General features: G+C 40.2%; 1 pseudogene; it reads right to left on the reverse strand.

The window, feature by feature from the left end:
- Nucleotides 1-1347: 1347 nt before the first annotated feature.
- Nucleotides 1348-16081, reverse strand: LOC149124808 (biogenesis of lysosome-related organelles complex 1 subunit 6 pseudogene; annotated as a pseudogene).
- Between the last annotated feature and the right edge of the window lie 1275 nt (nucleotides 16082-17356).

The raw sequence follows: 17356 nt of genomic DNA on the forward strand, positions 1-17356 counted from the left end.
CCACATCAGAAAGGAGTACATTCAGCAATGTAGATGACTGCAAGCTCTAGTGAGTCCTTCCCTAGGCAGTTTTAGCAAGTGTTTGAGGCAACACTTGGGTTTTTGAATATATAAGGTCAAAGTCCAGTGACTTGTGAGACCATAATTCATTCATTAAAGAAGAGAAAGACTCAAACAAATTATTTAAACCTTTAAACAAATCAGTTCTTAGTACTGAATGAAATCTAAAGCTTTCTTCATCATTAGCTTGATTGGTATATGACCAGAGGTAGTGATTCCAGCTCACCAAAAATGTAATGTGGGTTACAAAAGATATACATCCTAATCATGCACTTTTAATACAGATAGGAAACCAGGTAAATTTTAAATAACACTAAAACTGTGAATAATGCACTCTGTTTTAAGCAATGAAACATGATATTGTCCTTGTATAAGTTTCCAAATGCGATACTCAGGAAATATTCTAAGAAACACTAAGGTACCCTGTTGCTGCTTTTCCTACCATTCCTGTTATTATCTATAAAGTAGCAGTTGGTACATATGATTCTATCCTAAGAATTTTTTTAAAACAAGAAACTACCTCACTGTATTATGACTGTTACTAACTAACACTGTGAACACACAAGCACATGAGTGTGTGATAGCTCCACTATCCTTGTCAAACTTAAGGAACACATATAATGTACTTGGAAGGCAAAAGCTATGAAGCATCCACGCTGAAAAGCACAGAGTACATGGTTAGTAGAACCCCTCTGGCATCTTGCTGCTCACCTTCCTTGTCTAAGGTGCTGTCATGTCCTGTGCATACACTTTTGCATTATGTTATTCACAAAAGCTTATACCACATCTTTTCCAGGGGCATATGCAATTAAGCAATTGATATTTTCTCTAAACAATGCAATGAAAAGGCAATTACCAAAAATCAATGTTATCCTGCCAGAAAGGCAAGTCAGGCCATAAAATAAGAAACCAAAATGTTGAAACCTGCACTCAAAAAAAAAAAAAAAAAAACAAAAAAAACACAAAAAAGCAAAAGTAAAAGAAAAAAAATCTGCGTTCAAGAAGCTAAAAAAATTGATACTAATTTTTAACAATTTAGAGTCTAGACTCTGACATCTAACCATTTTCCCAGTTTTCAAATTACTGAAGGCCAAAATAACAAATATTAAAATGAAGTAAAACAAAAGTTAAAACAAGTACATATAAATATCAAAACAAGTGACAATGCATCCACTCTCTAAAGAGAAATGCTTCTTGAAGGGCTGAAATGAACATATGAAGACACAGCAATCCTGGGATAAGGATTTCTAAACAGAACACAATAGTATAAGGCACCACCTTGTCGCTCTACACTCTGCTCATCTTATACCCAAAGAATATGGGGTAGGGGAGGAAAACATGCAAACACAACGCTTCATGTCCTTGAGCTGGCTTGGCAGTTAACTGCTTTTCTCTTTCAAACCTCTTCTCCCGTTGCTGCTCCCTTTCCAACTCCTCTTTTTGCGTGTTCTGCTGCAGGTTCTGTGCTATTTTTTTTAACTTGCATGTCTTTTCAGGAAGCACCAGCACCTCTTTCCTTATATTCACCAACTTGGCATGAAAATGTTTCGTTTCGGTGAAGAAAGCATTAATGTTCAACATAGAATGACATTCTTTAAATTCTGAAATCTCTTGTTCCAGTGTGTCTAATAATACAACTTGGTTCTGTCAGGCATCGGTTCCCTGACCTCCAGGCTGTCTGGTGGCCCTGTCAGGACCCCATCCAGGGATGGCGGCCAGGGGACACTCACGTCCCTCCCTCTGGGAACAAGGCAATGGCATCTGAGGACCTCAAAAGCAAGGATGGACCCAACACCTTCAGCTCCAGCTGGACCAAGTTATATTTCAATAAAATTGTTATTATGAGGTAAAACAAAAACAGACCCTAGGCATTTAATACAATCTAATAATTGGCAAATTCATTTGAAATTGCCATTTTTATATTTCCCCAGGGTGCTGTTACAGCAGCTAATAATCTCCCATATATGCCAAGGCTGCTGGGGCTTCTGGTCTCACCCAGCCCTGCCTTTGCTTCTGCATTTGGCCATACATTTCTTGAGACCAGAGAGAAAGTCATTCTTCATCACTACCTCAGAAGAAAATCCACACAAATAAAGGTTCATGCCAGCATTTCCAAACCTATTGTCATTCTGTATAATCTGAATAAGTGTTTCTCATAGCCGAAGATGTTTATTCTTTTAAAATGAGGTGTTTTTTAAAAATAGTGTTCTATCTCCTTTCTGTTCCGGTTTAGGGTAAGGGTTGAGTATCCACCTTGCAGTAGCCCCCCTCAGATGCACTTGTCCCCCAACACTATTTTCAGACTCTTACCACTTGTAAATCTTACACATGGAAAGTCACAAATGGAGAATTAGTGAAACAATCTCTGATTGTTTAAAACAGAGAAATGGGCTCAGTTGACAAAGATTTACTGAGGTTAATAACATCTCAAGTCACATGGGAACACACTGTGGATCCTGCAAACAGACTACCAAGTGAAAAAAGCCAACAGAAATTTCATCAACCAAATATCTAACTATGCTTTCTTTCAAGTATTAAATGCCCCCTAAACATGTGGAAACATCAGACCTGCAGGAAACAAACATACTGGAAGACAAAGGCTGTGCTATACATTTGTGAGTTACAGTCTCCAGTGAGACTCATGAGCCCACCCATTTTTTGGCTTCTGTTGCTTTTTATTCTATCATATATTTTCACATATATTCTATTCTTTTTTTTTTTGACAGGCAGAGTTAGACAGTGAGAGAGAGAGACAGAGAGAAAGGTCTTCCTTCTGTTCGTTCACCCCCCAAATGGCCACTATGGCCAGCGCGCTGCCCTGATCCGAAGCCAGGAGCCAGGTGCTTCTTCCTGTTCTCCCATGCAGGTGGAGGGCCCAAGGACTTGAGCCATCCTCCACTGCCTTCCCGGGCCAGAGCAGAGAACTGGCGCCCCAACCGGGACTAGAACTGGTAGTGCTGGCGCCGCAGGCAGAGGATTAGCCTAGTGAGCCACAGCACCGGCCCACATATATATACTATTCTATTCTTTTAGATTTGATTACTCAGTCTATGCATGAACCAAAATAATTCTATTATTCAAATGTCACTCAAAGTTTTTCAGAATTTCTATGAATATTTTCATTTGTATTTTTGAAAACAAATATTTATTTGAAAATATTCCAAATATAGAAAAGTTGAGAGAGAGATATTTTCCATCTGCTGGTTCACTCTCAAGATGGCCACATGGCCAGCAGAGACCAAGCTGAAACCAGGAACCAGGAGCTCTGTGATGATGATAGGAAGCAGGGGCCTAAAAATTTGGGTCATCTCTGCTACATTTTCCAGGCCATGAAAAGGAATTGGGTTGGAAATGGAACAGCCAGGACATAAACTGGTACCCACATGGCATGCCAGTATTACAGACTGCAACTTTGCTAGCCATACTATAACGCCTGTCCTATTTGTTCAGTTTTTGGCAAAAAAATTATAAACCAATGAAATTATTTATCAATTTCTTTTTTATAATTTTATTCATTCATTTAATCTATTTGAAAGGGAAAGGGAGAGGGAGAAAAAGAGAGAGGGAAAGGGAGAGAGAGAAATAGAGAGGGGGAAAGGGAGAGCGAGAAAAAGAGAGAGAGAGAAGTATGGGGGTGGGGCTCCAAGATGGTGGAATAGGGAGGGAACTCACTGATAGTCCAGGAAAAGATAGCTTAATAAAAGTGGAGATAGTGAACTCTCAGGGAAGAGTTAGGGAAAAACTGCAGAGGGAACTCTTCTGGAATTAGAGGGACATGGTGGATCTATGTGGAGGATCAGATGCCCACTGCTTGGGAACCCAGCTGCCAAAAGTCTTCTCCCCTGCACCAGCATTGGAAAGAGGTGAGATGAAATTGCAGTAGCTCGAGACACTAGTGAAAAGTGGCAGGAAGAGCCTAGAAGGAATGAGGCTTGAAGCCCCGTGGGGAAAAGTACACCAGCTTAACTAGAGGAGAGAAATAAACAAAAGGGACGGTACGAACACAATTCTCTCTCTCCACACACCTTACAAAGGCATGTGAGACAATAGAGCAGGCACCATTTAGGACACACGTAAGAGCTGTGCCAGCTCAGGGCTGTGCCCACCCTCAGCCAAGCAGAAAAACCTGACTCTGGTGGGGAGAAATAACAGGAGAATAAGACCTAGTGCATGTGTGGAGCTTATGAACCAGGACTGTGGAAAAAAAAAAAAAAACTGAGGGTGTAAGGGAGAACTAACAGTGTGGCTGAGACATAAGCAGTCTCGGTGGGAGATGCCACAAAATTCGGTTGGCCTTGTCTACCCGGCGAGAGACATTGCAGGGGAATCTGAGCTTACAACGAGGACTGCACAGATCCTTTGTGTGGTCCTTGGGACAGAACAGACAAATATTATACCCACTGTGGCTAGTGCTCAGACTGATTGACATCGAGGAGAAGAGCTCAGCTGAGTGGAATTACTTCCTTCTGAATACAAAAAGAGAGAGAGAGAAGATTTACCATGCCAAACCTGGGTGTGTCACTTTTGGCACACCCTTAACCCTGAAGAACTGAACAGAGATATCTGGCCACACCCACGACAAGCCTCTAGAGATTCACCAAAAGCAGACAGTCCACTTAATCTAGGGTCATAGTATAACGAGAAAGGCCACCACAGCGAGGGAAAAAAAAAAAAGCCAAAGAATATCTCCACAATGCCAAACAACAAACACAGAAACTGAAGAAACAAGAACAAGGAAAAGCCGGCGCCGTGGCTCACTAGGCTAATCCTCTGCCTAGCGGTGCCGGCACACTGGGTTCTAGTCCCGGTTGGGGCGCCGGATTCAGTCCCGGTTGCCCCTCTTCCAGGCCAGCTCTCTGCTTGGCCAGGGAGTGCAGTGGAGGATGGCCCAGGTGCTTGGGCCCTGCAACCCATGGGAGACCAGGAAAAGCACCTGGCTCCTGGCTCCTGCCATCTGATCAGCGCGGTGCGCTGGCCGCAGCACGCCAGCCGCGGCGGCCATTGGAGGGTGAACCAACAGAAAAAAAAGGAAGACCTTTCTCTCTGTCTCTCTCTCTCTCACTGTCCACTCTGCCAGTCAAAAAATAAATTAAAAAAATAAAAAAAAAGAACAAGGAAGACATCATGATGCTCCCAAATGAACATGACACTCCAATACAAGATTGTGAAGATGATGAGATAGAAGAAATGCAAGATACAGATTTCAAAAAAAATACCATAAGAACATTTCGAAGTTAATGAAAACAAATGCATGAACTACAGAAACATACAGGACAGGACAGAAAATCTCTCCCCTAAAAATGAAATCTTAAGGAGGAATCAAAATGAAATGAGGAATTTAGTAGAAGATGAAACTGAAGAAAAACCAAAATGAAATGAAGAATTCAATAGAACAAATAAAAAACACATTTGAGAGCCTAAAAACCAGAATCAATGAGGTAGAAGAGAGAATATTGGACTTAGAAGACAGAGCACAGGAAAGTATACAGTCAAACCAAAGAAAAGAAGAGGAAATTTGAAATCTAAAAAGTATCATTGGGAATCTACACGATACTATTAAAAACCCAACATCCAGGTTCTAGGAGTTCCTGAAGGCATGGAGAGAAAGAAAGGATTATAAGGCCTTTTTAGTGAGAAACTAGCAGAAAACTTTCCAGGTTTGGAGAAGGAAAGAGACATCCTAGTACAGGAAGCACATAGAACCCCCAATAAACATGACCAATAGAGAATTTCACAGTGACACACTGTAATCAAACTCACCACAGTGAAACATAAAGAAAAGATTTTAAAACGTGCAAGAGAGACAATCATCAGATTACTCTCAGAGGATCTCCAACCAGACTCACAGCAGATTTCTCATCAGAAACCCTACAAGCTATGAGGGAATGGCTAGATATAGCCCAGGTACTAAGAGAGAAAAAACTGCCAGCCCAGAATATTATATCCTGCAAAGCTCTCATTTGTGAATGAAGGTGAAATAAAGACCTTTCACAGCGTACAGAAATTGAAAGAATTTGTCACCACTCATCCAGCCCTGCAAAATATGCTTAAAGATGTGATATACACAGAAACACAGAAATGTGGAAATCAATTCAAAAAAAGGTAAAGGAAGAAAATCTCCCAGTGAAAGATCACAGGAAATTCAAAGCATAAATTAGAAATATCTTTGGAAAAATGGCAGGGCAAAGTCACTACTTATCAATAGTCACATTGAATATAAATGGCCTCAACTCTCCAGTTAAATGACACAGATTGGCTGAATGGATTGAAAAATAAAACACATCTATTTGCTGTTTACAAGAAACACATCTTTCCAACAAAGATGCACACAGACTGAAAAGGAAAGGTTGGAAAAAGATATACCATGCCAACAGAAAACAAAAAAGAGCTGGAATAGTCATCTTAATATCAGACAAAATAAACTTTAACACAAAAACTGTTAAGAGAGACAAAGAGGGGCAATATATAATGATAAAGGGATCAATTAAACAGGAAGATATAACTATTATGAATGCATATGCACCTAATTACAGGGCACCGGTTTATTTAAAAGATTTGTTAAGGGACTTAAAGGGAGACTTAGACCCCAATACAATAGTACTGGGGGACTTCAATACTCCACTCTCAGAAATAGACAGATCAACAGGACAGAAGATCAACAAGGAAATAGCAGATTTAATCGACACTATAGTCCAAATGGATCTAACAAATATCTACAGAACTTTCAATCCTACACTTAAAGAATTTACATTCTTCTCAGCAGCTCTAGGATTGACCACATACTAGGCCATAATGAAAGTCTCAGCAAATTCAAAAGAATTGAAATCATACCATGCAGCTACTCAGACCACAGTGGAATGAAGCTGGAAATTATCAATTCAGGAATCCCTAGAGCATATGCAAACACATGAAGATTGAACAACATGCTCCTGAATGAACAATGGGTCATAGAAAAATCAAAAGAGAAATAAAAATCTTTCTGGAAGTAAATGAGGATAACAACACAACATATAATACTAAAGGGATTCAGCAAAAGCAGTGTTAAGAGGAAAGTTTATAGCAATAGGTGCCTGCATCAAGATTAGAAAGAAACCAAGCAAATGAGCTATCAATGCATCTCAAGGATTTAGAAAAACTGCAACAAACCAGACCCAAAACTAATAGGAAAAGAGAAATAATTAAAATCCAGAGAGGAAATCAACAGGATTGAATCAAAAAAAAATTACAAAAAATCAGCAAAATGAAGAGCTGTTTTTTTGAAATAATAAACAAAATTGACACCCCAATAAAATCAGAGATGAAAAAGGGAATGTAATAACAGATACCACAGAAATAAAAAGAATCATCAGAAATTACTACCAGGACTTGTATGCCAGCAAACAGAGAAATCTATCAGAAATGGATAGATTCCTGGACACATGCAATCTACCTAAATTGAACCAGGAAGACATAGAAAACCTAAATAGACCCATAACTGAGACAGAAATTGAATCAGTAAGAAAGGCCTTCCCAACAAAGAAAAGCCCAGGATCAGATGGATTCACTGCTGAATTCTACCAGACATTTGAAGAAGTACTAACTGCAATTCTTCTCAAACTATTCAGAACAATTGAAAAAGAGGGAATCCTCCCAAATTCTTTCTATGAAGCCAGCATCACCTTAATTCCTAAGCCGGGAAAAGATGCAGCATTGAAAGAGAATTACAGACCAATTTTCCTGATGAACATAGATGCAAAAATCCTCAATAAAATTCTCGCCAATAGAATGCAACACATCAAAAAGATCATCAACCCAGACTAAGTGAGATTTATCCCTGGTATGCAGGGATGGTTCAACATTCGCAAATCAATCAATGTGATTCACCACATTAACAGACTGCAAAAGAAAAACCATATGATTATCTCAATTGATGCTGAGAAAGCATTCGATAAAATTCAACACCCTTTCATGATGAAAACTCTAAGCGAACTGGGTATGGAAGGAACATTCCTCAATACAATCAAAGCAGTTTATGAAAAAACCATGGCCAACATCCTATTGAATGGGGAAAAGTTGGAAGCATTTCCACTGAGATCTGGTACCAGACAGGGATGCCCACTCTCTCCAATGCTATTCAATATAGTACTGGAAGTTTTATCCAGAGCCATTAGGCAAGCAAAAGAAATTAAAGGGATAAAAATTGGGAAGGAAGAAGTTAAACTATCCCTCTTTGCATTTGATATGATTCTTTTTTTTATGGGACCCAAAGAACTCTACTAAGAGACTATTGGAACTCATAGAAGAGTTTGGAAAAGTAGCAGGATATAAAGTCAATGCACAAAAATCAACAGCCTTTGTATACACAGGCAATGCCATGACTGAGAAAGAACTGCTAAGATCAATCCCATTCACAATAGCTACAAAAACAATCAAATACCTTGGAATAAACTTAACCAAGGACATCAAAGACCCCTATGCTGAGAATTACAAAATCTTAAAGAAAGAAATAGAAGAGGATACCAATAAATGGAAAAATCTTCCATGCTCATGGATTGGGAGAATCAGCATTTTCAAAATGTCCATTCTCCCAAAAGCAATTTATAAATTCAATGCCATACCAGTCAAAATACCAAGACATTCTTCTCAGATCTGGAAAAAATGATGCTGAAATTCATATGGAGGCACAGGAGACCTTGAATAGCTAAAGCAATCTTGTACAACAAAAACAAAGCTGGAGGAATCACAATACCAGATTTCAGGACGTACTACAGGGCAGTTATAATCAAAACAGCATGGTACTGGTACAGAAACAGATGGATAGACGAATGGAACAGAATAGAAACACCAGAAATCAATCCAAACTTCTACAGCCAACTTATATTTGATCAAGGATCTAAACCCAATTCCTGGAGCAAGGGCAGTCTATTCAACAAGTGATGCAGGGAAAACTGGATTTCTACATGCAGAAGCATGAAGCAAGACCCCTATCTTACACCTCACACAAAAATACACTCAACATGGATTAAAGATCTAAATCTACAACCTGACACCATCAAATTATTAAAGAACATCGGAGAAACCCTGCAAGACATAGGCACAGGCAAAGACTTCATGGAAAAGACCCCATAGGCACAGGCAGTCAAAGCCAAAATTAACAATGGGGATTACATCAAAGTGAGAAGTTTTTGTAATGCTAAAGAAACAGTCAGGAAAGTGAGGAAGCTACCAAGAGAATGGGAAAAAATATTTGCAAGCCATGTACTTGATAAAGGATTAATAACCAGAATCTACAAAGAGATCAAGAAACTCTACAACAACAAAACTAACAACCCACTTAAGAGATGGGCCAAGGACCTCAATAGATATTTTTCAAAAGAGGAAATCCGAACGGCCAACAGACACATGAAAAATGTTCAATATCACTAGCAATCAGAGAAATGCAAATCAAAACCACAATGAGGTTTCACCTCACCCCAGTTAGATGGCTTACATACAGAAATTTACTAACAACAGATGCTGGCAAGGATGTGGGGAAAAGGGACACTAATCCACTGTTGGTGGGAATGCCAACTGGTAAAGCCACTATGGAAGTCAGTTTGGAGATTCCTCAGAAAGCTGAATATAGCCCTACCATACAACCCAGCCATCCCACTCCTTGGAATTTACCCAAAGGAAATTAAATTGGCAAATAAAAGAGCTGTCTGCACCTCAATGTTTATTGTAGCTCAATTCACAATAGCTAAAACCTGGAATCAACCTAAATGCTCATCAACAGTAGACTGGATAAAGAAATTATGGGATATGTACTCTATAGAGTATATAGCAGTAAAAAAAAAATGAAATCTGTTCATTTGCAACAAAATGCAGGTAACTGGAAAACATCATGCTGAGTGAAATAAGCCAGTCCCAGAGGGACAAATGTCATATGTTCTCCCTGATTGATGACAACTACCTGAGCACTTAAAAGGAAACCTGTTGAAATGTAATGGACACTGTGAGAAACAATGACCTGATCAGCCCTTGTGCTGACTGTCGAGGAACAACTTACTATTTTATTCCTTTAAAGTGTTTTTTTTATTTACTTGACGGGTAGAGTTAAAGACAGTAAGAGGGAGACAGAGAGAAAGGTCTTCCTTCTGTTGGTTCACTCCCCAAATGGCCACTACGGCCAGCATTGCAGTGATCCAAAGCCAGGAGCCAAGTGCTTCTTCCAGGTCTTCCATGTGGGTGCAGAGCCCCAAGCCCCTGGGCCATCCTCTACTGCTATCCCAGGCCACAGCAGAGAGCTGGACTGGAAGAGGAGCAACCATGACTAGAACCCAGTGCCCATATGGGATGCTGGCGCCCCAGGCGGAGGATTAACCAAATAAGCCATGGCGCTGGCCCCACTGTTTTTTTTTTTTTCTACTTAATTCTATAGGTTGAACAATTTAATTAACACACAATTAATTTTAGGTGTTTAAATTTAACTGAACGTGATCCTGTTAAATATAAGAGTGGGAATAAGAGAGGGAGGAGATGTACAGTTTGCCACATGCTTACTCAGACTTACCCCTAATGGTAGAGTTAGAAACGTACCAGGGGATTCCAATTCAGTCCATCAAAGTGGCATGTACCAATGCCATCTTACTTGTTAATGTGATCTGTTTAAGTTCATAATTGATCAGAAAGATAGGATTAAGTGCTAAAGGGATTATATACATAAGACCAGTGTCTGCAAATAATTGATAGAACTATAAAGGAGAGAATGATTCTACATGGGAAGCAGGATACACAGCAGACTCATAGAATGGCAAAAGCCCTAAACAGCACTCTGGCCTCAGAATCAGCCCTTAAGCACTCGGATCTGGCTAAAAAGCCCATGAGAGTTTCACAAGCATGGAAAGCCAAGACATTGTGGCAAAAAAAAAAAAAAAAAAGAAAAGAAAAGAAAAAACAAGATAAGACAAGACCTGAATGAAGATCTCTGTGAGTGAGATCCCAGTGGAAAGAACGGGCCATCAAAGAAGGCTACAGTATCTTTCTCTGAAGGGAGGAGAGAACTTCCACTTTGACTATGACCTTGTCTAAATAAGATCAGAATTGGTGAACTCAAGAGGCTTCCATAGGCTTGGCAGCTCCTGATAAGAGTCTCGGGTGATTACTGACGTCATAAATAGGAGTGTCAATTGTTAAATCAACATTGGGAGTCACTCTGCACCTGCTCCCCAGGTAGGATCTCTGTCCTTAATATGTTGTACTATGCGAATTAACTGTAAAACTACTACTCAAATATTACTCTATACTTTGTGTTTCAGTGTGGGTGCAAACTGTTGAAATCTTTACTTAGTGTATACTAAGTTAATCTTCTGTATATAAAGATAATTGAAAATGAATCATGATGAAGAATGGGATGGGACAGAGAGTGGGAGATGGGATGGTTATGGGTGGGAGGGAGGTTATGGGGGGAAAAGCTGCTATAATTCAAAAGTTTTACTTTGGAAATTTATATTTATTAAATAAAAGTTAAAAAGATAAAACTGACCACATGTCCAACAAAAAAATAATAAAAGGACTTAGGGTCTTACTGTTAAGGAAATAGCCCTTGGAGTGTTTCCAGTTGTGTAATACATACATTTCTAAAAATGATGAGACATGATCACTACAGTTATATTAGGAACAGACTACAGAGGGGGCACGAGTGAACACTGGGAAACCTCTGCAGGCCATCAAAATAATTGCAACTGACACAATGGAGGTTTGATTCATGGTGGTCAGAGTAGAGGATTGTGTGAAATCAGCTGCAGGTGTGTACTTCACAAGTCTAAGAAAAGTACTCCCTTGACAGTTCAAATATGCAGTATGAGAGAAAGAATATAGACAAGACAGACTCTAAGAGTTTGGGTCTAGGTCTGACCAATTATTTAAACACATCCATAATATCTCAAGAAATCATTATGGTGTTGGGCATGATTCCAGGCTGGGGTCTGTGTTCCCACAGGTTGGTCTTCTGCTGGAATCAGCAATGTGCTGGTAAATGCTAACAACAAATCTTCAAGGAAAAAAATGTGACATTTGCTGAATACTTTCTGATTGTTGTGGTGTGTATATTCATAGCACAGCCAATTTCCAATATGAAGTTTGGAAGAGATGCACAACCCGGCTCAGCCTTTACAATCATTTTAAAGTGCTAGGGATCATCTAGTGATGGTAGTTCAGGGCTCCCCAGTGAGAAGATAGGAGACATCACCAAAGTAATTAGAAAAAATAATTTAGGCTTGAACTATACAGTAATTATATATGATTAAGTAAGAACATATAGAATAAATTCAAAGAATTGGCATAGCAGAGGGGCTGCTGCATAATTATGGGAGAGGGAAGGGGTTGACATGGCTGGTTGTGTGTTGATGGCACCAGGATCTGGTGCAAAAATGACTATGATATAAACATGCAGAGACTTCAAATTCAGGTCACCCAATCAGAACCCTCAGGAGTAGGAAGAGAAAGAAATCCAATCTGTGAAGGAAAGAGCATCAGAGAACTCTAGTACCAGGCGGTAGCAGAGACACGCATGCACCATGCCTGCCAAATGATTGCTTCTGAATCTCAGGGAGGCCATTCAAAAAGTTCTTCCTGCTACAGGATGTCTGGGATGGGTCAAGGAAATATCTGCTTCTTGAAAGTTCCCGAGTGACTCATATATAATAAAGCTTGAGAACCTCGTGCATACTAAAAGGCAGAAGTTGTTAAGATAGCAAGGAGTTCAAAGAGCACACAAAGAACATCTAATTATGGAGTTAAAGTTCAGAGTCAGCATAGCACTGACTGAAAGACGACTCAGCAGGAAAGTAAATGTGATGCATAGGTTAGAGCTGATGCTGGGATGCAAACATCAAGAAGCACGTGAGTCATCCTCAGCAAGAGTTCACAGAGGGTCTTTATGTACCACCGAGAAATTTCTCACTTTATTCCAAAGGCAGTAGATGCCGAGAGCAAATATTATTCATGGAAATTACAGGACCATTTATCTAGAGTAGACTGGAAAACAGAATGCAAAGAAGCAAAAGTGAAAGAAAATTGAGGAGGCATATTAACCAAAAGGTAACGAGGGCATGAGCAATGTCTGGAACAACAGAGATGGGAGAGTGAAGTAGATCTTAGAATACTTTAGGGGGCCAGCATCATGGTGTACTGGGTAAAACCATTGCTTCTGATGCTGGCATCCCATGTGGGTGCGAGTTTGTGTCCTGGCTGCTCCGCTTCTGATCTGATTCCCTGTTAATGTGTCTGGGAAAGAAGCAAAGGGTGGCCCAAGTGCTTGGGTTCCTGCACACACATGGGAGACCTGAATGAAGCCCTCAGCTCCCAGTTTCAGCCTGGCCCAGCACTGGCTGTTGCAGCCATTTAGGGAGTGAACCAGCAGATGGAAGATCTGTGTGTGGGGGGGGTATCTCCTCCCTCTCTATGTAACTCTTCCTTTCAAATAAATAAATTTGGCTATTTGATTGAATATAGGAAGGAAGAAATAGGCAGAAATTGAGAAAAGGTCCCCAAATTTTTTACTATGGGGAGGAAGAGATGAGGAGAAATTGAGAAATTCCACCCACATTTTTAACTAGGATGATTCAGTAATAATGTCATTTAGGGAGAGAGATAGCAATCTAAGAAGAAAGAGAGACAGCAAAGTGTGTGTTCATCAGAACTGTTGATTGCAAATGCAGTTAAATAACTGGGTTAGACAAAAAAGAAAAGACTTTTAATGCTCTATGGAAACCAAGAAAGGGAAGGGAAGGGAAGGGAAGGGAAGGGGAGGGGAGGGGAGGGGAGGGGAGGGGAGGGGAGGGGAGGGGAGGGAGGAAAGACAGACAAAAGAAGATGCATTAAACTATCCTTTGTGGTAACAATACTCTGCTTCTCCTGTGTTGTGTACAATTCTATCTGATAGGCCCACAGACATAGAACAGGAGTTGGGTCACGCCAAAGCATCCCATGGTTTTAGCTAAGTGATTGGCTCACAGGTGATCATGAAAACCAAGCTATGCCAACCAGTAGTTTCACTAGACTTTTCCATTACAGTTAACAGAGACTTTCCCCTGAGAGCTTTTGTGTTTGGCAACACTGCTTTAGAAGGAAGACTGGAGCACCCTGCAGCCATCTTTCTCAGCACCCTAGAAAAAGCCTAACAGGATGAAGTCCAGTTAAGACTAACTCAAAAGCTAAGACAAGCAGAAATGGGAGATGAATAAAAAGAGAAAACTAGCCGTTCTGAAGTGTCAGTTTCAGGCATAAACAAGGGCCTGATAACTGCGTCTCTATCTTTGATTGCATTAGCTGCTTTGCCCTCCTTCCAACCATGTAAGAAATTGAGTTCATTTCTCCATTAAGGCTAGTTAGCAATGGAGTCTACAGTACATAAAGTCAAGGTTCTTCATTAATACCTGCTAAAGGCAGACCTGCTGGGCCCCAGGACAGATCAGATGCAAGAACCAGACTGTCACAGGGCCTGTCCTTTCCTTACACTGGACTCTCTGGATGTTGCTTTCACTCTTCACTGCAGAACGCCTCCCTTCACACAGCTGAAAATGTGGCTATGAGCAGCTCCTCAGCTTCATTTCTCATAACTTTTATTCCCAAAGAGGAGCCCCTTTTTACTCCTAGTGGTTCCAAGTTCAAGTATTCAAAGAAATGGTTATAATTGATCTACCTGTGTCACATTATGGATCAATCAACTGTCACTGGGGTTAAATAGCTTATCTTGAGCCGGTTTGACATTCCTGGACCAATCAAATAGGGCCAGTGAGGCAGTTCCATGCACAAAAATGACAATGCTTTCGTGCTGATTTGAGACACCTGTGAAGAGCCAAAAAGAGACAAAAAGAATGTGGAAAGTTAAAATTCTTACTCAAGCCTTTAAGATATAATTGGTACATTTAACTAAATTTGATGAAAAATTTAATAACAGAATGTATACTTTGAATTCATATACAATTCACCCCAAGATTACATAAATTTCTAGTTTTTGGAACAGCTTTGCGTAATTTAAGATGGCCATGCACTACATTTGACTGGACACTGTAGATTGAGAGAAAAGAGAGTGAATCACAGAGGGAGGCCCTTGGGAGCAGAAACTCTTGATGTATGTTTCTCCCCTATTGGGCAACAGATGAGGCTGTGGAGTAGCAGAGGCTCAGGACTCCAACAATATTGGGTCTGAGAAAGTGAAAACCCAGTTGTCATTACATGGGAAGAAGATTATGCATAGGGCAGGTTCAGGGTAAGTCTGAATTGTCTCAGACAACCAAGTGGAGGTATTGAGTGAAGTACTGGAAATATAGGACTAGGGGCCGGAGCTCTGGCACAGAGGGGAAAGCCGCCACCTTTGACACCGACATCCCATGTGGGTGCCAGTTCATGCCCCGACTGCTCTACTTCTGATCCAGCTCCCAGCCATTGGCCTAGGAAAAGCAGCAGAGGGCGGGCCAAGTCCTTAGGCCCCTGCACCCACATGGGAGACCCAGATGAAGCTCCTGGCTCCTGGCTTCCACCTGGCCTAGCCCTAGCCACTGTGGCCATCTCAGAAGTAAACTAGCAGATGGAAGATCCCTCTCTCTGTCTCTCCCTCTCTCCCTATACCTCTGTCTTTCAAAATAAATAAATAAATATTTTTTTAAAAATGAAATATAGGACTAGATTTTAGAAGATCAATGTAGAAACTCAGAAATAAAAGTGCCAGAAATAAAAAGAGGAACCAACCAAGGAGACTGGTGAAAGATCATTTAGAGTATAAAAGGAAGAGGTGTTCTGTAAGACATCTGAATAAAAATATCACGGAGAAGGGAAAATCAGCTGCTGATAGATGCTGCTAAAGGGTCACATAAATGATGACAGAGAATTGGCCAGTGGATTTAGTACTGCAGTTGCCATGGGTGATTTTGAGTTTCCATAGAGTGTTGGGAGCAAAAGCCAAGAGTTACACTTTGACCAGGAATGCCATCAGCAAAGACAAATTAGATGGGACCTTGTCTTGGAAACTAGAGGACACGTACACTAGAGTATCTAGCATCTTAGTTCTCGGACTCATTCATGTTCATGTCCTGTAAGCCACACTCCTTCCTGCACGCACAAGGACACTATCTGAGGGAGATAATTAGGAGGCTTTTTGATAAGCTGACACTGTGTTTTTATTTTTCCAAAAGAGATGGCATATCAGGATTTATTCATGTATTTAACAGCTCAGACTAAACTTTGTATCAAAGTGCATGTTTATTCTTTTTCTTTTTTTTAATTTATTTTTTAACTTTTATTTAATGAATATAAATTTCCAAAGTACAGCTTATGGATTACAATGGCTTCCCCCCCATAACTTCCCTCCCACCCACAACCTTCCCCTTTCCCACTCCCTCTCCCCTTCCATTCACATCAAGATTAATTTTCAATTCTCTTAATATACAGAAGATCAGTTTAGTATACATTAAGTAAAGATTTCAACAGTTTGCTCCCACACAGTAACATAAAGTGAAAAATAATAGATGATTTTTTAAATGATGATGAAATCAGATCAGACCTATTGTCATGTTTAATCCCAGTGAGAGTCAAGTTGGGAATTGATAATATCTTTTTTTTTTTTTTTTTACAGAAGAACAGTTTAGTATACATTAAGTAAAGATTTCAACAGTTTGCATAAACAGGAGTGTCAATTTGTAAAGTCAACAACAGGAGTCACTATGCACTTACTCCTCATGTAGGATCTCTGTCCTTAATGTGCTGTACATTGAGATTTAATGCTATAACGAGTACTCAAACAGTATATTTCATTTTGTGTTTCTATGGGGGTGCAAACTGCAAACTGTTTATTCTTTTTCTACCAGCAGGTGGAGAGAAAGAGCAAATCAACTGTAGTCAAATCTAAGGGAAGTAAACTTTATGCTCACATTGGATTGGCTGCCTGTTTCCAATTTTTGTGCCATGGAGCAGATATTTAACCTAGTGATTAAGATGTCTGGATCCCACAACAGAGTGCCTGGGTTTGATACCTGGTTCTGGCTCCTGACTCTAGCTTCCTGCTAAGAGAGATCTTGGGGAGCAACAATGATGGTTCAAGTAATTTGTCCTTCAGAGCCATGTGGGAGGCCTATATTGTATTCTTGGCCCCAACCTATAGCCCCAGCCCATCTCCAGTTATTGTGGACACTGGAAAATGAACAAGCAGATGAGAGTTTGCCTGTCTGTCTATCTATCTATCTATCTATCCATTCTTTGTTTCTTTCCCTCTCATTTTTTTTTTCATTTTTGACCCACACATGGGGAAGTCTTCATTATGTTTCCACTAACAAACTTT

The sequence above is a fragment of the Oryctolagus cuniculus genome, chromosome 8 (genome assembly GCF_051225735.1).
Source record: "Oryctolagus cuniculus isolate XC-2025 breed Fujian yellow rabbit chromosome 8, ASM5122573v1, whole genome shotgun sequence".
Taxonomy (NCBI): domain Eukaryota; kingdom Metazoa; phylum Chordata; class Mammalia; order Lagomorpha; family Leporidae; genus Oryctolagus; species Oryctolagus cuniculus.